Source organism: Corvus kubaryi, unplaced genomic scaffold, assembly GCF_017639235.1.
Source record: "Corvus kubaryi isolate FWS band 111438036 unplaced genomic scaffold, C.kubaryi_AGA036_p1.0 66, whole genome shotgun sequence".
NCBI lineage: Eukaryota > Metazoa > Chordata > Aves > Passeriformes > Corvidae > Corvus > Corvus kubaryi.
In genome coordinates, this window is record NW_024582054.1 from 19,691,845 (window position 1) to 19,714,594 (window position 22,750).

Genomic DNA, 22,750 nt, shown 5'->3' on the forward strand with positions numbered 1-22,750 from the left:
GTGGCGCCGGGCCGGGCCGGGCCGAGCCGGGTGGGACTGCACCGCGCCGCTCCCCGCGGCCGGTCCGCACCGCCCCGCGCAACCCCCAACAACAACAACAACAACAACAGCAACAACAATAACTTACCTGGGGGGGGGCGGCGGTTTCACCGCGGTCCCTTCATGGCAACGGCACAAAGTTTCATCTGACGGAGCCGGGCATGGCGCGCCCCCGCCTCAGCCCGAGCCCCGGGGGTGCCGCGGGGGTCCCGGCGCACGGGGCTCCGCCGCCTGCATGGGGCCCGCCCGCCCTACGCCCGCCCCGCGCTCCCGACGGGCAGCGGTCCGCCTCGGTGCGAGCCCGAGAGCGAGAAATTGTTTCCACTGCAAACAAAAAAGGCGACACATGACCACGGAGGGAGGGGAGAGAGGGAAAACGTGGGCTGGGCCAGCCGCGACGGGAGAAGCCGCGGAAGGGAGGGCCGCCGGCGGTGGGGGAGGGCGGTGGTTCCTGCCGGCCGGCGGCGGGGACCCGGCCGTGCCCTCCCGCAGGGCGCCCGCCCGGCGTCGGGGTCGTGCGGGGCCGGCGGCGCTGGCCGGGGGCGGGCGGGTGTCCGCGGTCGGGCGGGAGGCGCTCGGGAAGTCTCGATGCGCGGACAATCGGCAGCCGCGGCGCTCCCACTTGTGAGAGTCTCCTTTCCCCCACCCGGCCAGGCCGACCCCGGCTGAACCGCGATGGACACCGAGGGCACCGACGAGCCCCAGGAGCCCACGGCTTAGCACAGCGGAGCCCTGCTTGTACCTCTCCCGCAAGAGGAGCGGGGGAGGTATCTTTCAACACCTTCCCAGTGGGCAGGTAACTCCTGCCGGCCCGGCGGCGCAAACGAGTCCGCCGGCCGGCGCCAGGCACCTGCCCCGCTGTGTGAGCGGGAGCCTGGCCGTGCGGGGCTGTGCGGGCAGCGACAGGCGCGGGATCCCGCAGGGCGGCTCTGCCGCTGGCTCCGGGCATCGTGAAACTGCGGCCACTGCTGAGGGTCGGTCTTCCCGGTGGACAGTAAAGAACGGTGTTGCAGAAATCTGCAGTACCTGACGACGGGGGAGGGAAAAAATATTTCCTGAAGGAAATCTGCTTTAAAAGAAGGCTTGACTCAATTACGAAAAATGGTGCATTTTCCCCTCTGCTATCATACCCTGACATAACCAGTATTAACTTGAGTAAAAACCCCTTGCCATCAGTTGAATTAATTGAAAGGAACTAACTTGATTTAAAAATAAAGAAGTTGCCCGGTCTAGACAGCACTAGTTGAACGTAGTCTCCTCTATGTTACATGCCGGATCTCAAGTAGCTTCAGTGATTTGCAGCAGAGAATTAAAGTATGGCTGTCTACCCATAAAACAAATACATGGAATTGTTTTGTAGCTGGTCCACAAAAACCAAACATTTTCCGCTCTGGCTAAACAAGGCTTGCAGATTTAGCATACTTTAATACGAATTTTCCTTTTTCTATAGAAAATGTGTGCTGCAGAAATGCAGAAACAATATCATTTAAGTCAGAAATACAGGTATCCTTCCCACTGCAGTCCTCCCTGGACACAGAAATTGTCATTAAGCCAGGAAGGAAAACACTTTAGCTGTTTTATTTAGAAAAGTTAGGACAGCTGCCTCAAGACCTTTCAGGAATTCTGCATTATTTCCCAATGGATGGGTTACCTCCTTTAATCTCTCTGACACTCACAAAATTCACCATTTTAGATAAGAGTGGCAACCACCTCATTCTCAAAGTGCAGGGATAAGAAGCATTTCATTGATTCTCTGGAACTAGAAATTCCTGTCATAACTAGCTAAGACTTCTTTTGCCGATAGCTTTCCCTCCCCTACCCAGGGAACTGCTATTTCACATTCTTGCATATTTTCAAGAAGACACACCAGCAGCTGAATTGCAGAATGGGAAGAATACCTACCAGGCAGCAGAGTATCGTTACCCACTGGCAATCCTGCCCTGTGACTCCACCAGCCCTAACACTCCGACAGTCATCAAGACCATTAGTTTACACAATTCTTATCTCATGGCCGTTTGGTTTCAAACCCAAACTAAATTATCAAGCCATAACTCCACCCACCTGAATTTACTCCAAATGCTTCAGACGTTTTTCTGAGTGAATCAACATGCCTCTTTATTGGCAAGCAAGGAGATTTATTGCATTTATTATCACTTGTAAAAGTCAAGTGTCTTGAAAGACTACCAAGAAGAATTCAGCTAATGAGAAGTATTTCTGAAGTGAGAAGGGGGAAGCCTCATGAGATGCAGGGTAGTATGCAAAGAAAATTATACCCTGAATATATTATGTATGCATCCTATTCAGCTCAGTTCTGTTCAAAATCAGTGGCTAAATTCCCCATCAATATTGGTGGAATATGACCACTTTCAGAGTTTTCTGGTTTTTCCATGGCAGGTAGGAATTTCCCCAGAGCGCACACTAAAGCTTGCATTGAAGGGCCACTGTGAGACATCTGCTGTGCAGACAGAAAAGCCAGCACGATCAAGCACAGGGGCCGGCAGCAGGTGGTGGAGGTTACAAGAGCAGGGGGACAGGCTGCCCGCTGGGTCAGAGGGCTGGCAGACCCTGCTTGGTGCCCCATGAGAGGCAGCAGTGCAGGGCAGCCTCTCGCTAGCTCCCACTAGCCCCTGAGCTCAACAGCAACTGGAGTTGCTGACTTGCAGAGCATTAAAATACCAGCAACAAGGTAAACACTACTATCTTGCCTCTTGGGAAGACTGATCCCAAACTTCTGACTGCTGGAATATCTAATACGACTGATTTAAAAAAGGAGCACACAGCCTCACACAGCACCATTGAAAGAACATTAACTGCTGGCTTAGGGACTACAGCAGCAGCAGAACAACTAATATATGGCCATCAAGTAACTAAATACTCGCTGTAATCTCAGGCAAGCCACCAAATTTATTAGGGTGTTGATTTCCCTATTTCTGAGACAGCAATAATACTAATTCAGTTAGCAAAAGATTTGCAACACTGACAGATGAAACTGTTTGTACATCAAGACCAAAGTACTTGCCGTACTGAAGGCTGATTAGAAGTTCCAACAGTGCAGAGCTGCACTTTAGCCTTGTGGGCTAATATACAACAGACTAATCTTTCCACTCAGATTTCAGAATACCAACTGCAGATGTTGCAGTATCTTATTTAATGAGGATTTCCAGCCATCTCCCTATACTCCTTTATCTCTTATCCTCCTCTAGATTGGAATCCCTGAAAATTTCCCACAAGCCATCAAGCACACAAGCACAGCAAGGGTCATGGGCTCACGGGCTCGTCTTCCTCCCTCCATCTCCATCTCTGCTGAGAACATCTTTCTTTGCTAGTATTATGACCATGTGTCATGGTTTAACCCCAGATAGCAACTAAATACCACACAGTCACTTGCTCCTCTGCCACACACACATAGTGAGGAGAGGAATCAGAATAAAAAAACAAAACCCGCTTATCTCAACTCATGGGTTAAGATAGGAATAGTTTCATAATTCAAACAAAATAAAAGATGATGATGATGATAGTAATAATACGCGAGAGAAAGAGGAATAACACCCAAGAGGAACAAATATTGCACAATACATTTGCTTACCACCTGCTGATGCCCTGATTGTCCTCCTGGCCAATTCCCCCCCAGTTTATGTACAGGGCATGATGCTCTGTGGTATGGAATATCCCTTTAGCCAGTTCAGGACCCCTGTCCTGACCATGCTCCCTCCCAGCTTCTTGTGCACCTGCTCAATGTCAGAGCACAGGAAACTGAAAAGTCCTTGACTTAGGGCAAGCACTGCACAGCAATAACTAAAACATCAGTGTGATATCAACAGAATTCTCGTATTAAATCAAAAAATACAGCACCACTGTCCCAGTCAAAAGCAGGACTTCATGTCACATGACCTTGCTAAATACTTCTACTTTCTGCCTTCTGGCCGCACCTGCCACACTTCAGCAGTCCTGCACTATTTATCCTCACCTTTAAGCCCCTCTTCCTAACTTGGTCTCCAATTACCATATCTTTATTGACTGGTGTCCTGCCAATGTTTATTCTCTCTACATCAGAGTCAGATTTCTTCCCTGAAGTCTGCTGCAAATTTGCCAGCAAAGCTTGCTCATTAGGATTTAGAATTTGACATGCAGCTGTACAAAAAACCCCTCCTAATTCTTAAGGGTCCTGATGTACTTTTCAAAGAGAGATGTGGACAGGGTTGCTGACACTTGTGATCAGATCCTCAGTGTGGGACACAGCTCAGGCCCTGACACCTGTACACTGACCATCTCATTTTGTGTCAATTCTTCCCCCATGCAGAATGACTGGCGTGTCCCCATCAGTCTTGGTATTTCTAATCTTCTGTTTTCTCTGAGGCAATGGATTTAATCTTGTACAGAGCACAAGCACACCGGACACCTTCAAGAACTTAAAAAACTAAATCATGAATACAGTATGTGTTTATTCATTTCCTCTTTCACAACTCCTGTTCCCAGCATTCTTCTCCTGAAATATCAACACTTCTTTATTTTTAACCACAGCAGACCAGCCTGGTTTTGTTTTTTGCACTATGCCTGCTTTTGGGGCAGAGAAACAGCCGTGACTGAGTTCCTGGAACAGTACCAGAACAGTCAGAGTCTCTGCCCTGTACAGCAGTAACACAGCTAATGGGCTGATAAACAGTGCCCTGCTACCCTGAAAGAGAGCAGCTCTGGCTTCACAGCTACTCCGAATGCAGTTGTACCCTGCCTGCCTGTCCCAGGGCTTTTGCAAGCATGCACTCACTCCCCTTTCTTCACCCACAGCAAGCACTAAGCTATAAGCTGCACATGCAATGAAGGCCCAGTTTACTCCAGCTTAACCAATAGATCTTTTGCTCATTCACTCGAGAACATGGAATCAGATTTACAAAGCATTTTCCCAACCTTGCATTTAATTACTCTTCAAGTTCTCATTTTCCCCAGCAAGTGAAACCCAACGGAAACAGAACTGAATCTGTGAGAAAAGGAGCTCCAATACTATGCTTTGTCAGAAGTGTGAGCAAACAAAACTATCTATGGCATTTCTGTTTCACAGGCTAAAGTAAAATTAATTTCTCCCAATAAAATCCACAGTTTTTATTAAATAGCTCCTTTATAAATTAATGTATGCACATTTGCAATGTTATTGTAGTAACACTTGCTTGCAGCTTCTAGGAAAATGAGTATACTTTTATATATTATAAAATTATATACAGCTGAGAATTATACACAGCTGAGAAGCTACCAGCAATTGTGTTTCAGTACATGAGCATGGTGGGAGGAGAGCATCATGCATGCTCATTTGTCCTACATATATTTGTTAAAATGGGTCCATATGAGAGATGCTTTCACAGTGTAATTACCCAGCACACAAGGACCCCAAGCACAAACCTAGCTTATAATGGGAAAGGGAAGCTTCGGCCAGTGCAGCTTATTTAGTAGCCTAATCAGTGGAAAGCAAAATGTTGCTGGGATAAACCTATCTTTACTGGAGTCTTCTGCTATGATGGCTATATTGGTCTGAACTCACCTAACTAAATTAGTTAGTACATTAACTGTAAAACAAGCCAGTATTTCTCGTGCAGTTGCAGTGTTTAAAGAGGCTGAAAAATGAAAGAACTGTTTTCTGGAGTTTGGTGCTCAGACTCTGCTATGTGTTGTAAAGGTGTAATGCCACAAGATGTGGCCTGGCGCATCTCATCATCAGTATTCACCACTTGGCAGATTAAAAACTTACAAGTAATCAGCAGAACCAGAAATCAACTGTATTTTTGTTCTCAAAAGCAGCATGGAGGAAAAGCAGCAGTTAACACTGCAAACAAGTAAAGATCACAAGTTTTGGGGAAAAACTACAATGGAAAACCATGTTCTTTTTATAAAGCTCCCAAACTGCATTTCCAAGTGGAATTTCTAAAACTAAGACAAAATTATTTCAAGTCAACATCTCAAACTCTGCTCCAGCTTTCCTGCATACAAATGGTCCATTTCATCAATAATTTTATGAATTTTTCCTTTATTTGTATATCTAGGCATGCAAAATTAAGTTGCAACAGGACCTCACTGGTAGTGAAGTCTGCGTTCACATCTCATCAACTGAAGTTCTCGGCAACTGACACCAAACAGTTTACCATCACTAGTGCTGTGAGCCAGAAAGAAATTATTCTCCTCTGACCATTTGCTTGTGCCAGGTGCATTTCCTAGCCACAACTACACTTGTGTGAGTACCAGCTTGATTTCCAGCTCTTTGCAGCACAGGATATTCCAGGGTCCCTTCCTCTCCTCAATACTTGGCTCTACTCTTCCTGTACATTTCTTGAACACTGTTCCTGGAGGAAATCCTGTCAAATGCAGATTCCCAGACTGTGACATCACAGAGACAACTACGAAAGCCTGTATGAGGTGGTGCAGGGATGAAGCACAAGCATGGCTGTGCTGACCTACAGTTGTGTCTGCAAAGAGATGCTGAGAGGGTGCAGGTTGTGGGAAACACACAAGGTGCCATAAAATGAATAAGCAGACTTCTATCCTTGGTGGTTTTTTAGTGCTACAGACCAGCCCACCAAAAGCACCAGGGAGCGAGGAATGAAAAGCAATGAAAAACTGCAGTGGAAGGACTAAAAAGAGTCAGTGCCATCTGCAGACAGGTTCTATGTTGTCCTGTGCTCCCCTCCACAGCCACAAGTGAGGTGGCCTCCAAGGCTGAACCGGAGAGCAGCCACCAGGCAGAGCAGGTAAGCAAGATTTTGGGAGGAAGGAAGAAAGCTGGCACAGAAAAACAGCACAGCTAAAGTACCCACATCCCAGCAGCAACTTCCGTGGCCAGAGAACCACCCCCTCTGGCTGCTACATTCATGTCCTGATGTGGGTTTCCCTGCAAGCAGCTTTTGGCTTCTCTACGGTGACAAGAGTGCGTTATTATTATGGACTGACTTATTCACTGGGACATTAATTTCTGCCGGGCCTTTTGGCACTGCCCCAGTCTTTCTGGCAACAGATAACTTCAGTGAGCAGCTGCATTGATCTGGGAGGTATGGTGCATCTGGTACCTCACAGACTTTTTGCAAGAAAATTTCACATTCCACAGGTTTCTCACAGGGATGCCACAAGGACGGGGTGGGCCTCAACTGCCAAAGCACTATGAAATAATCTTGGGAATGTTTTTCTCTTTAAATCTGCAGTCTTGCAAACATTGATAGTTGAGCCCTTTTCTTGGGTTCAGCTAGTTCCAGCACAGTTTAGTTCCATAAGCATTTCAAGGACAAAAAAATGTTATGGCTATGTTGTGGTTTAACCCCAGCCAGCACCTAGGTACCATGCACATGCTCCCTCACTCCTCCCACCCCCGGCGGGACGGGAAGGAGAATTGCAAAAAGGTAAAACCTATGAGTTAAGAACAGCCTAATAAGTGAAATAAAGTACAATATTATATTAATGATAGTAGTGAAAAGGGAGATATGAAAGAGGGAGAGAGAGAAATAAATCCCAAGATGGACACACAAATGATGGACAATACAATTGCGCACCACCTGCTGAGTGATGCCCAGCCCATCCCCCTGCAGTGATCAGCCCTTCCCAGCCAATTCCCCCAGTTTATATACTGGGCATGATGCTCTTTGATATGGAATATCCCTTTGGCCAGTTGCAGTCAGCTGTCCTGGCTATGCTCTCTCCCAGCTTCTTGTGCACCTGCTTGCTGGCAGAGCATGGGAAACCGAAAAGCCCTTGACTTAGGGTAAGCACTGCACAGCAACAACTAAACCAGCAGCATGTTATCAATGTCATTCTCATAATAAATCCAAAACACAGCATTGTAACAGCTACTAGTAAGAAAATTAACTCCATCACAGCCAAAATCAAGACAGGCTATAACAAAATTTTTAAGAACATTCGAGGAGAAAAGTCATTTTTATTGCTTGTATGCAAGTAGAGGGTTTTACCTGTTCCACATCACCTGTCACATAATCTTCAGTATTCTTTTCCACAACAAAAAATAAACCCCAACATGAAAACAACACAATATCAAACCAAACATCACATGCAAGAAAAAAGAAATAAGCTATCCCTGGAAAAAGCCCAGCAGGTTATCAGACCACTGCTGGGCACCAGAGTTGGGGTTTCAGCAGCAGACGGACCAGTCGGGGCTGTGCCAGCACAAACCAGGCAGCCGCCGAGCCGTCCTTCTGTCGTGCCTGTGAACAGAAGACCCATGTAATGACAACCACAAAACTCACTTAAGCTCTGAAAAGGTGACTAATGAGCTCATTCATGCTGCCTATAAATTATTCACTACAACACTGAACCCACTCAAGACAAATGGCAAAGCAAACTTTAAATACAGGGAGCAGCAGCCTCCTGTGTTGTCAGCTTCTGCCTGTAAAACTTTTTGCAATGCAACAGACACTTCACTTGCTTCTGCCCCCTTGTTAAAATCACTCAAATGTTTAGACCTTCTTTTTCACTGCCCCTAGCAGAGTTAAAGCAGCTGCAGCTCCTACATATTTGTTTTGCCAGTGCCAAGTCTTTTTCTTTAGTAGTTCCAGGTAATGACAAAGCACTATACATAGCTTTAAATTACATTCTTCAGAAATTAAAGTCTGACCTCGAAATGAAGGCCAAGTCTAAAGAAGTAAGAAGACAATAGCATATGCATGTTTAATGAGAAGCAGCCCATCTCCAGAGCCTGCACTTATTGACACGTCTGTGAACATCTATAATTTGTGCCAAAATGAAAGCACAGGTCTTAAAAAACCAGTTTCATTTCTTAGGTGCTGGTCCAAAAAAGCTTCTGACATGTTTAGAAACAGTCCATTTGTAAGAATGCTTTTGTTATCCTGTTTAGTGTGAAATAAGAGGCAGGTAGTGGTTGGATGTTAGCAGCACGAGTGGTGGAGTTTGCTGCTGTGGTGGCTGGAACAGGCATTTACTCTCTTCAAACAGTACCTTTTTCATAAGATAAATTACTCACACCATTTATAAGTTAACTTTAGTAACTTGTTGCGGGTTGAACTAGCAAGACAGAGTGAACTACAGAGTGACATTGAAGACAATGTCTTATATGATGTGTCTGATCTTCAGTGGGAAAACATTACTTGCACCTCTGGTTACACAATCAACTCCAAAGGTCGGGAACAACTAGATAAAAGGGAAAGCCAGGAATTACATAGCTAAAGTCCAGTAGGGTATAAAGTAAGGTAAAGTGTGGGAGACATAAGGCAACACCAAGGTGGTATTTAAACACAAGAAAAGAGAAATGGCTAGCAAAGGAAGTTTGCAAATGAAATGAGTATTGCAGATTTCACTAATCACTCTCTTTCTTCCAAACTGTCACTGTTGTAACTAAGCAGACTGAGAAATTCCGCACTGCTTGAAGACAAAGACTTTCCCACCTACGAACAACTATGTGACTAGTCTTCATTTATTTAAATCCATGATTCTGAAATTACCAGAGATGCACAGAAACCATGTTGCCCTGTTAGTACTGCTCTTTAAAATGGCCATTAGAAAAAAGCAAACACAAGACAGCAATGGAGCAGCCTACACCACATAGCATGCATGTCGACTTAACAAAAGCCGTTGTGTTTTAACCCCAGCCAGCAGCTAAGTCCTACACAGCTACTTGCTCACTGCCCCCAGCCCCAGTTGGAATGGGAAGGAAAAGTGGAAAAAAGTAAAGCTCAAGAGTTAAGCACAATTTAATGACTAAAATAAAGATAATAATAATAACAACAACAACAACAATAATAATAACAGATGAACAACTGATGCACAATACAATTGCTCACCACCTGCTAACTGATGCCCAGCCCGCACTCCTGCAGTGATCAGCCCCTGCCAGCCATCTCCCCCCATACTGAGCATGATGTTTGATGGCATGGAATATCCCTTTGGCCCATTTGGGTCACCTGTCCTGGCTGTGCTCCCTTCCAGTTTATTTCTGGCCCTGCTCACTGGCAGAGCATGAGAAACTGAAAAGTCCTTGACTTACGGTAAGCACGGCACAGCAACACTTAAAACATCAGTGTATTATCAATATTACTCTCATATTAAATCCAAAACACAGACCTCTACCAGCTACTAGAAAGGAATAAACTCTATCCCAACTGACACCAGGACAAAATCTCTCCACCTGGTGAGATCCCTATGCCGCCTGTAACTGAAGGGTGTTGGCAAAGGGCTACATTGAAACCACAGACCCCACTAACCTGCCCGGCAAGGGGCATCCGCCTCCCAGTTCCAGTAGTGGGAAACAGTGGCACTTCCTGCAGCTGGCTCCCCACACCCTGCTCTTCATTTCCCTAATGAGGCCCAGCAGTGATGTCAGTTTTGCCCAAGGCATGATTTGGTCTAAATAATAACAAACTACAGTTGGCTACATAATCAGAGGAATGCCAGATCTGGGGGAGGATCAGCAAACAAACTGGCGGTACAGCTTTTAACTGCGTGCAACAAAGTCAATACTTGGCTACAAGTGTCAGTGAATCTCTTGACTGGTCAATGCCACTACTCTTGTTGAGAGTGACCTGGATGACTTTGACCTAAGAGGTTACCTGGGAGGGTTCCTGAGATACCGGTCTCAGCAAACTCCTGCGAGACTCCCATGCCATGATAGCGCACGCAGCCAGCACCGGCTAACGCTGACCGCCACCTTGGGGCCAGCTGATGCCGCTGAGTCAAAAGCAGCTGGATTATGCTGGGTACCAGGGCAAATGCAGCCCAATCCAAAGACACTCTGTGGCTATTACCTCTACTGGAAAACTCCTGCTATTCCTCCTTCCTCTTAGCTCTCCAAACAACATAATTTCACAGCTCTCAAGACCCCAGTGTATGCCAATCAGTGGGGAACATTGGGCTACTCTGTGACTTGGTCATATTATTACAACAAACTGTAGGTATTTCTTACCAGCAATCAGAAAATTCAGATGTTCACAAAGCAAAAAACTCATGGATTCAACAAATAGGAAAAACTGTGGCACCTTTAAATTGCATAATGCTCACCTCCTTATAAAAGAAATTGCCTCTCTGCTCATCCATTACCATGCACAGGTCCCAGTCCAAAAAGAGCCAAGATTTATATGCTCCAGTGATTACAGGGTAGCCGCTTTGCCAAGTGAGAAAATCTGTAAGTGCTGACCAGATGAGGCCAGAGAGTACATGTACCACCCTTACTTTTATGTATTTCTGTCCATTGTCACAACCTCTACTGTGGATGCTGAAAAGCTAGAAGCAGAGAAACTCTCCAACTTTCTGCCACCATCCTGTGAAAGTCTTGCTTTTCTCACGCAGGCTAACTGAAAACAGTGAAGAGGTTTTTGTAAACCAAGACTCTATCTTGCACCTGTTGTTTGCTATGCACAGTCTGTTGATACTGACTGAGGAAAATATTTTGAAATGGATGTTATAGGGTCTTAGCCAATCACTCTGGGAGGTGGATGGTCAAGGGACAAGTGGCCTCATGCCATTCAAGCAAACCAAGTTAAATAAATGAGTTTGCAATTTATTAAATAATTCTATTCTTCCTGGACTGAACTTACGTCATTATTCTCGCCATCCCCGGTACAACAGCGACACTCTACAATATTGGAAAAGGCAAAACAAATGGACTGCAACAAGCACTGCCATCAGTAACTTACTAACTACCTGTTCTTCTGCTACAGCTCTGGTCTTCCACGCTTCTTGTACACAGCCAGGGTTGACTCTGAATTCTCATACACACACATCAGATTTAGGGTACCAGAGACATGCTGCACTCACATGTCAAGTGTGGGTCTGCAACTGGGCCCTTGGTGATACATGTATTCATGTGTGTGAATGTACACCATGGCAAGTGTGTGCTCAGCTCTGTTCAAGACTAGGTTTTTAGTTGTCAAGTACCCAAAGGGGGTCCTTACTGAAGTTAATGGGTTCCACTTGAGCAGTTTCTTCTCTCATAGCTCAGGCAGATGGAATAAGATCTTGAAATTGGCCAGGTGGAAATTTAGGCCTGTGCTTACCTTACTGAGTGGGAAGTGTGATGCTGGTGCCTGCAGAGTCCTTAGGGAGCTGGGCTGAAGCTGTCCTTAGGTACCCTGGTGCTCTGTGGCTCTGTGCACTATTTGATTGCATCCTTGGATTCACGCCAGTGCTAATCAGCATCCAACCCTGTACCTTTATTTCTTCCTTACCTCCCTGTCACACAACTCCATTTAATGTTTACTGTAAGATTTGAAGAAGTCAGTCAGAGCAAAGCTCCTCTTGCCCATATCCTTGTTCCAGCCATGTCCTAAGGAAGAACAGGGCAAATGCACAGCAATACTCTGCAGCATTCTCCTGTACTTCCAGAGACCTGGTGCTTAAAAGCTGAAGCTAAAGACGCAATCAGATGTTGTGGTATGCTGTAAACCCAAAGATATTTTTTTTTCTACCGCCTTTCAAAAAGGTTCCTGTAAGCTTCAGCATCAACAACAGCCTGTAGCAAGAAGTTCCATGCTTTAACTACTGACTGTGTGAAAAAAACCTCTTCCTTTGCTTTAAATGTGTCACCTCATAGCTTTGCTTGAAAACCCTATTTCTTGTGTATTATGGTAATTATCATATATCTAGGACACATGACTCAGGCCTATGCACTTCTCTTGATTTTATAGTGCCTTCCTACTGCTCCAGCAGTGCTACTAATAATCTGCATTTCACCCTCTGAATAACTACAGGTGTATATAAACATCAGAATATAATACATAAACATACCTATCAATGACCATCTAATCATACAGTCATAATTATCAGTATTGCGTCCACCCAGATAAAAGGGATTTATTTTTCAATAAAATGGTCCTAATGCTCTCCCTTGTAGTCTTAGCCTGTAGCTTTTTCCCTTACAGACTCACTTGAAGTGCCTGGAGCTTTTCCAAGCACTTAATATGTCTACACAAAATGTGGAAACAGATCATTCCAGCTGATGATATCTTTATCCATGAAGAGAACAGCAGCTGGAAGATGCTGCCTCACACAAACAGTAACTGTAACAGATCAGGCCCTATGCAGGTTCAGTCCTTTAAAAAAGCTGCAGCTTCAGAGTTACCAAACTTCTCAGGGCTGCTCCACTCTAAGTCCATGCCTCCAGCTTCCACCTGCCATCTGCCCAAGATAGCAAGAGCATGGCCAAGGTGGAAATGGTCTGGGAGATGAGGAAGGGCCACAGAGCATGCTGGGAAGGGCTACAGGGAAGCAACAGAGAGAGTGCTTTCAAAGGGTGGTGTGGAGCTAGGTCAAGTCCAGGGTGGTCATGTGGGAAGCAATGGCCTTGCATCATCATCTACTCAAGTTTCAGCTCTGGCCCCATGTGGAAAGGGCAACAACCGCCCCTCCAACAACCCACAGTCGTCACTATACCTGATCCTTGTGCTTGGATCAATGGAATAATAAGTGATAAATAAGTGTGAATGCTTTCCACTGAAAGCATCCTCAATCCTTCACCTGTGCTTGCAGCTCCTGGGAGCAGCTCCTAGCTGCAGCACACAGTGCGAGGCAGGGGACCTGCCCATTTGAGGCAAAGACCAGCAGTGTGTCAAGGCTCAGATGGCAGGATGTTTGTGAAAGCAGCTCAGTTCAGTCAACAATTTCCCCCTAGAGTCCAAGTACATCACCTCAAAAATATGTCTCAGCTCTTCTGGCATAAAGCCTGGGAACCCAAATTTGTTTCTGATCCAGGTCCTCTAGCTGGCAGTGTAACAAATTGCTGTCCTGCCGCCAGGATGAATAAAGTCATTTTTCACTCATTATGTTATTCAAAAATAGAGCAGGAGCTTTATTTAAAACAAGAAAGTAATATACTGGAAATTAACAGAGAAAAGAAGCTCTTTTGCTTTATAAAACACAAGGATAAAAGACTGAGTTAGAACAACGCGAGTTTGACCAGAAAATAAGATACTCGGGTTACAGATTCTACTGCTTCTGGTCTTGCAGCTAAGCCTAACGTTACATCCATGTCAGGCAGTCTGGCTTTTCCTGCAGATCACTAATATTTTTCCCTGCAGTCTACAGAATGGCTTCAGGCAAAATGGTACAGGTCCATATCAGTTGTTGAATTGGATAACCTACGGTTGCCTTCCCCCATGCACCCAGGATTTGGTGAAGTGTGCTGTGGTGAGTGACACCTCTGCTGTTCTGACTGCACCTCTCTGGGGTGTGAGGCATCACTCTCTTTCCCAGTGCACAATCCAGCAGCTGCTCCTACCAGAAGAGGCAATCCTGAGATGAGAAGGAGGATGAGAATGAACTCTATTTATCTAACAAACTACAAGGACTCCACTGGACTTCAGTCAGTGGCTTGGGACAGCGTAACAACAGTGCCTTTAAATCCAAGGTATTGCCTAACAGCAAGTTAAAGAAGAGCAGACAGGTGTATCTTGTGTCACCTGATGGTAACATGACTACAGCTGATTCATGTACCAGGAGACACTGCTCTCCCCTCAACAGATCTCCCTTGGACTCTTCCTTGCCCCAAGAAAGAGGAAAAGATGGACCGGCTACACAAGCCACTCATGCTGACTTGCTGGCCTTGGCCTGCAGGATCTCTCCATCCTTGCCTGTCACTCGCCTGAACTGGGCTGATTTACCATCAGCTTTTATTACTGACTGGGTTATTTTTCCTATTAACCTAAATCAATATACTCATACAGTAAACATCCCAAAATTCAAGTCAATATAGAAAATTCATAAGGTATTACAGATTTATAGATATTTACAGCTTTGATTAGAGATCCTCAGATGGATGATGCAATGGAGGCACAGCCAGTAGATTAGATTTTCAAATACTGATGGTAACTTGTAAGAAAAGCACTAGAAAGATTTAAAAGCCCAAGTCCCGCTGACTTTTAAATGACTTTCAGTGAAGTTAGTATTGCTTCAGCCTTCAGGTACTTTCAAAAGTGCCATCTGACAGCCCTGCCTGAAGGTTTGCTTCTCTCCCCACTGACACAAGGCTTGTGAGAAGGGAGGGCAGTCACAGCAGAATGTTCATCTTACAAGGTGCTTGTCTTGCCTAGGGGCACCATCCTGCACAGAAATGAACATGGTCCTGGGTGTTTCTGGCCCTCGGCCATTACGCAAACCAGAATGGCCAAACCAGCTGTGGCTGCTCTTAGTCCCGTGCCCATCCCACTCTGCTGCCAGCAGGAGACGACAACATAGACAACCAAATTGGTATCTCCCTCTCCTCTGGTAGCTCTGCTTTTCATTTCTCATCAGTAACACACCCTGTTATACAGTTTTTTTCTGTGAATTATTTCAGGACTGTGCTTTGCAAGCACTGGATTAGGTGATTATGTCCTACTTCTATGAGGTACTGATCCCCAAAGGGAATGTGCCCAGCTCTATGCAGACAGAGAGCACACTCAGTGCAACAGAGGCCCGAGCCAGCCCAGAGGGATCAAACCACTGCCAAATCTTGTCTCTGCAGAATCCCCTGCCCACATGCTTAGACTGTCTCCTGCCTCCACTCTTGGGAGTACATTTGAGCAACCATCTAGACTTAGAAGCAAGTAGAAACAAAAGGGAACCACAACATCCTCTTGTGTGGAAGTCTCTAAGGAGGTATCTGCTATCCCCTGCACAGTACAGTGTAGGGACAGCCAAACCATGGCATGTCCTGTAAACAATGTCCCAAAGATAAACTCACTGTCCAGGAGGCTGAACTTCTTCAAAAGAGCTCCCCTGGAGTTCACTGGGATACCTTTTGCAGAGCACTACGCAGGCATTCCTCTGGAGACATCAGATTGTTTCGGTTTGGTTCTTTAAAGAATCATTTTTAACAAGCAAAAGTCACATTCAAAATATTTAAACTTCCTTTATTCAAATTTTTTATTTAAATGAATGAAAATGTACCAATAAATGAAAACTTGTCTTTTTATCCTGGACTTCTACTCTGCAGAACAGGGACACTCTGCCCAGAAACATCTGTATTTCTTCTATTTAAGTAGGTCACCTGACAGGGGAAAATATCTATGCAAAATTTCACTGAAGCTGACAGGTTTCTGATTAAGACTGGCACCTGGCAACAGCTATGGATTTCCACACATTTATCCCTCCCATCACAGAAGTCATACATCTCATGCTAACTCACACACTTATGGAAAAAATCTGCATACATTAATACAAAATGTAGCAACTTCCTTCAATGCTTTCAGATCATCCTCTAGAAAAACAAAATAGTACGTATCTCTAACAGAGTTCTGAAAGTGGATCAAAAATCCTATATAAGGAGAGACTACTGTATTTAGCTCTAATTAATTTGACTTCAGTACAGATATGCTGGAGCCAAAAATAAACCCTAGACTGTTTGACTCCCATTTTCTGTTCTAGCCACTGCACCACATTTTGACAATGATAGGTACTTCACATAAACACTGGCTTCTCGCAGTACTACATATTTTCAGTTCCTTTTACAAATCCACTCCAAGTGGCTGCCACATAAACGTATTCTTTGAATCACAGAGTCCAATTTGACACTTTGCTGAACTGCCACCTTATACAACTCTTGCGATATACTAGCTAATTCTTAGGATCTAAATATATGGGTTTTATCAGAACATATCTATCAGAGTTTATTACCCTACTGACTGCTGCAAGCAGAGTGCAGCATTAGGCACAGCATCCAGAAACACCTGCTTCAATGCACAGAAATAGCAACGGGACTTCAGCAAGAGGTAAGGTCAGGGAAAACACCAGTAAGAGAAACAACCCAGTATGGCTGCCACCAGTTCCATGGAGACCAGGTCTCACCATTAAGTGTGTCAATTTAAGGACTTTGAAAAAAACCTCAAAACTTTACTTGGACATCAGTCTGAGGGCCCAGAAAGGGCAGGTCTTTCCAAACTGGCACCAAATCCGGCACTCTTTATTCCTGGTAAGATTTTATTTACATTATTGCAATTCAGGGTAAGGATTGCAAGATGTAACACTGAGATCAGACCTCTAATCCTGCCTCTCTGTTTACTGCATTGATTGTGCTCTTTTAGACTCTGATCTCACCATTCCTGCTTAGTGCAGGCTCCCCTCTGCTGGGGATGGGGAATTAAAATGGGATTCAACTGAAAAGCTGAGGCAGAGCAGGGAATGATGAAAACACATCATCTCCATGAGCAGCCATCACCATGGCTAAATTTAGAATGTAGGCTCCTCAGGCAGAGAGATGATCCGCCATCCCTGTGGGGCACCAGTCACACAGTGCTACATAAGTACTAAAATAATAATTGATGATTAATTAATAATGGCTTCCTTTTCCTCATGACCATCTCAGCTGCCATAAGAAATAATCATTTCCCTTCTTCTAGATGCAGATACAAACAATCATTCAAAAACTTATCTCCTCAGAAAATTCACTTTCCTATTCCTTTTCAGCAAAATATTTTCTGCAGCCTCGGACACGAGACTCTGAACCATTCACAGGCACTCTGTTTAAGAAAGAAATACTAATTAAAAATGCCTCAGAAGCCACAATAACCAAAATAAACATCAAAAAGGCAAAGCTCAGGTACAGAAAAAAAAAGCAAATCAATTCATTCCCTCTTGCTCTATTAGCATGTAGTCTCTAAAGACAGACGTCTTTTAATAAAACCCAGTTTAGATGATGTGGGGAAGTACCTTAAGGATACCTAGGTTCCTTCAGTGACCATAGATACAGACATCTGACTCTGATCTTACAGCTGCCTTTTATCAGTGCGTTGTTCTTGCTTTTGGTACACACCAAATGCTTTTGATATTCACTTTACTTTCTGTAGTTAGAAAACCTCCAGAAATTCAGCAAGCAACCCACTCCTTTTCCTCATCACCTTGTTCTGTCCATCTCTTCCTAATCCAGGGCAGCCTTACTGCACCTTCACCTCCTGCCAGCAAGCCCTCTTGCTGGTTACTGATTCATCACACTGTCCAGAAGATCCCATAGCTACTAGCCCCCCTTGTAACTTCCTAGTTAAATAAATAAATGAATAAATAAATAAAACTCATTTGTTCTACATCTGCCATATTCTATCAGCATTCAGCCCTCAAACTCCAAAGTTGGTGTGTGCAGCCTGAGTTCATCCCTCTCCAACTTAGCCTGTGTTCTAAATGTCAGATTCTACCAAAGCCCTTCCTTACCAATGATACTACTACTACTCTTCCGCCACATCCTTTTTTCTGTTGGTTTGTCTTCAGGCTTTTTCCCCAAATAACCAGCCTTACCTTTCCCAGCTGCTCAGCAATGCAGGTGTCAAGCACCTAGAAAATCCTGACCAAGCCTCAAAATCCCATTTAGTTTTCAAGATAATTATTAAGATAATTATGCTTTTTAGATAAAATTGTTTCCTTGCAGAAGAAAATTTACATCATCCAGAACATCAACATTTGTCTATGAAATTTCTTCATGGTATTTTTACTGATAATGAATGCCATCTCTTAATAATCCCCCAGGCCCCCTTTAGAGACAATTATTATAAAAACAGATCTTCCTAATGAAGATAGAGTTACTGAGTCCAGAAGTTTCAAATCCCTAATCAGGACAGCTGTGAGACTCTGTGCAGCAGTTAGTTTTAAAATCAGTTCTAAGATGAAGTTGGATGGCTTTCTGGAAGGGAGGGATGCTACAGCCCACAGACGAGTGAACCCTGCGGGGCGCAGTGTGTGTGGCGGCAGCTGACTGGGGCCTGCTGGGTCACAGGCAGCACAGGCACTGACGTGTGCGTGTCACACAGGCACAGCAGGACCCACAGCACGTGAGAACATTGTAGGAGGAAACAAAACAACCGGAGCCCCTGGTGCAGGAAGCAGCATAGGGAACACCTCAGGGAGCCCTGGGGCCAGCCCAGCCCTAGGCAGGCTGTGCCGGGCAGGCGTGAGCAGCGCCCACTGCAAAGTCCTCAGCACGAACACACATGGTTGCAAACATGATAGATACTGGGATTCACCTGGTTGTCCTGCACATCCTGAACAGCAGCCTGGATGTGAGAAACCACCTGTGTAAATACTTCACCCCAGAAAGTAGTATCTTCACACTTTCAAAGCCCATAGCAGAAGGATGGCACCTCTCACCACAAACATCATCTCATGCACTGGATGATGTTCACCACTACACTAATTTTAAAATTCCTGGGCAAACAAATGAGAGCCCACTCCTTCAGCCCAGATCCTGCAGCTCCCAAGTCCTTCATTCAGGCAGAAGGCTCCCGCCTCCTTACCCAAGGACAGCATCAACAAATGAGTGCAATTAAAACATAGATAATGCATCTGAACATGTGCATTCCTCATTTATTTAACAAGCACAGTTTAGCTTTAATTATTTATGATAACACTTTAGAAGAAACTAGTAAACACAGTGCTGTAGACTCTACAGAGTCTGCAGGAGACTACTTCATGGTCTCCTGCTTGGGAACCTCTGCTGGGACAGGGACTCAAACCTCACCTAGCAGAGGAATTACAAGGTGCAAGAAATAGGGCAAATGAGGATAGTGAGATTGTATTTGACTAAAAACTTTGCATCAACATGAATGGTCTTACTCAGAGTTGTCTGTGTTGAAATCCTCTCACCTCACATGCAGGCTGGGTAGGTCCAAGTGGCTCAAGGACTCTTTAGACCTACTTACTCCTCCTCCCTGTCCCACCAGGAAAATCTGGACTTGTTGCAAATCACTGCATTTACTGTACAAGTAGCTAAGGGGAAGGGGATGTCTTGGTCCACTTGAGCCAGGCAATGTGGGATCAGACCCTGCGCCCCAAAGGCCCACAGGCTGTGTTAGGGCTGCAGAAGTCAGCAGACTGACATGCTGCACGTGCCAGTTTACTGCCAGCAGTGTGTTAAGGTCAGCTGGAGAAGAGCTTTGTTGGGAAGGCCAGGAGGAAGGAAGGGGCCATAAAAGGAAAGGGAAGGGGAGACCTGAATGTGAAGAAAGAGAAAAAAAAGGAGCTATGAGAAGAGTAGTAGGAGCACACAACCAGCCACCCCAGGAGCACCTGTTGAGCAACACCTCCAGGCCAAGGCAGTGTGACAGTGTGGCACATCTCTGGGCACCCCCTCCCACAGCTCTCCCTTCCACCGCAGCAGCACCAGTGTTTGCTCTAGCTGCCCTGATCCCACTGCAGGCAAAGGGACCTCCTGCAGCACACCTCGGATACCCCTCTGTGGACTTCTGCCATCCTTGCTAATTCAGCTATCTGAGGAGGAGCCAGAGCTTTCCTGTCTCTGTCCTTGTTAGTAAAACCCCTGTCCCTGTGGACAGTGCTCACTGTTACTGCTCTCAGAGACCACTGGAAATTTCAGTGGAGGGCAACACAGTAGGAGGGCCTGTTCTCAGTTGCACTGCTGCCTGTCAGCTGCCACAGAAGAGGCTGCTCTCTCAGCCTGGATTAGTGCACCCAAAGATGTAAAACAGAACAGTTTGAGACTGAAAGTACTCCGAAGTCCCTGCCTTCCTGAGATCACCGCAGTGTGTGAAGAACCTGTGGTAACTACCAAAATCCAAGTGTACCAGCTAATAAAGATTGTCACACTGAGCACTGCCAGGCAATTTCAGGACTTGAATGAAGAAGTACGTTCAGTTGGTTTAGATGGATCATTGGTGAGTAGATGAATAGTGTCTCTGCAGGCCCTGATATCCAACTCAAACCCATTCTGATGCACAGGTATACAGAAAGACAATGCAGCCCCTTCTAGACAGCCATGCACAAACACAGAGATGTTCAAGTCTCAGGCCAACTTGGGATTGTAATTCACCAGGGAAACCTGAGACTAAGTTTAGCACTTACCTAGAATCAATTCTTTTGCCCTTACTCTATAAAAGTCAGGCTTCTTCCTTAATGAAAAAGGTGCTATGCACACTAGCTTTGCCTTTTCTATATTTCGACTTAAGGTGTCACTGACTGTATGTAATAGTTTCACTCCTGCAGAGCAACCTTCTGAAAAGGTCAAAACAAAACACTGGGAGCCAAATTCATCGCTGGTACAACTCCATTGACTTCAGCAGCATTACACCTGGGATAGATCCAGCCCTAACTGCCTCCATTATGGTAAGTGGAAAAGAAGTGTGCTTGCTGTCTTAACTTTACTTTTCAATTGATCTGTTCTGTTCTACTCTGTGTGCTTCATTGCAATCAATAGGAATACATCTACTGGAGAAAGTTACGGCACAAAACATCTGAATAGCTTTTAAAAAACTTGTCTTCTCGGTTTATAATGAACGTCAGGGAGATGAGAAGGTAGCAGGCAGTCAGCCTGCACTCAAGTGCTTTATCTTTTAGAAGAGGATAGATGTAAGCAGCTACTGTAAATATTTTTATGTATAAGCTACATCATAACCAACAGAGATCTTCCTTAAAGATCTCCTCTTGGTAGCAAGCATGAGCTGCTAGTCCTGAACAACAATGTCAAACAGAGCTCAGATATTACAGGGATGGGCACTATAAATGTTTATAAGCAATTCGATTAGGCGGGAATAAACTTAACTTCTCTGGGTCTATGTTCACATTCATCATGTTCTGCTCTGCACCACACCAGCCATGCTGATAGACTCCTAGGCAGAGGTATGATTACAGGAATCTTATTTGTATTTCAAGTGCTTGTTTTCCTTTTCAACCTTCCAAAGCTTCTTCCTTCAATTCTTCTTTACATGGCATGATGGCACTTTAACACTGTACCAGTACCCACTGCTCTGGCTGGAACACCACCCAAAGCACCACTAGCTGAGCCATTTTTAATAAGTGATCCTGGAAAACTACAACAAATCAATCATCTGGATCAGCTTTGGTCATTGAGGATGTTATGAAATGAGATAACATTACCATGCTAGACAGCTCTTAGCATTAAATTGTAGTCATGTGGGTCTTTTCATTTGCCTTTTAGCATTTCACTTAAATCTTTGGTGCAGAAATACCAGAAATATCTTTTAATGCCTGCCATTATTCCAGGTTTTACTTTTTATTGCATTTCAGTGTCATGCATCGTTGCACTGGAAGCTTCTGAAACTATAGACTGTGCCTGGCAGCATGCAGGACCTCCCAAACTGGGACATGGGATGGGTGATGGGTTTGACCAAGACATGGAACAAGCAAAACTAAACTGCAGGTGCACTGCTTGAGCACACATATGCTATATAACATTTTTAGATGTGGGATTTGGATTTTGAGACAATTTACCAAGGGAGAGGCTCATCTGTGCTGGAATATTACTGTGTTCATCTACAGACACAGCATCTCCTCTGCTCAAGAAAGCTGTTTAAGGTGGTTCCTGAAGCAGCAGGCACTAGAGAATATCCATGTGCTACCTCTTCCACAAGATAAAGACCCTCTATCCCAAACTGGCAACTTATGCACTCTCTCACTGACTCCCAGTTTGAATGTTTTGTTGTGAAATTCAGTACCAGTTCTATCACACAGACCCTTCACCGTTTATCTCACAGAGCTCAGTCAGCACCAGTGACCAGGTCTCAGGTGCTAATGGCTGTCATGTAAAGGTTGCTTTTAATGTAGAATCAGTCAAGAAAAAAGCAATTATTTTAAGGAATACTATTGTATTGATTTCGTTTGCATCAGTGGGATGTCTTAGCATAATGGATAAGGCGTTCATGACCAGCCTGCCACAGTATTCCCTGTGAAAACAAGATATAAATAATGAGGTAAGAAGGATTTGTGAAAGGGGCTTTTTCTGCTCTTTGTATTTGCTTGTTCTTCTTTTAAACTGTGTACCATATTCTGAATAGCTATGCAACTG

The 22,750-nt window shown here is 44.9% G+C and overlaps 1 protein-coding gene across 9 annotated transcripts in view; it reads right to left on the reverse strand.

Annotated features, from left to right (window-relative positions):
* Positions 1-22,750, reverse strand: part of FOXN3 (forkhead box N3) — a 173,600-nt gene that overhangs the window by 138,390 nt on the left and 12,460 nt on the right. For 2 of the 9 annotated variants that reach the window (XM_042048349.1, XM_042048343.1), the window contains exon 1: positions 128-313. The exons of 3 other annotated variants lie outside the window; for them this stretch is intronic. The gene's annotated coding sequence lies outside the window, so the exon portion shown is untranslated. Of the gene's footprint in view, positions 1-127; positions 314-1,941; positions 1,964-22,750 lie in introns of those variants that run through there. 4 more of the 9 variants (XM_042048348.1, XM_042048351.1, XM_042048350.1 and 1 more) reach the window with 4 other exon arrangements.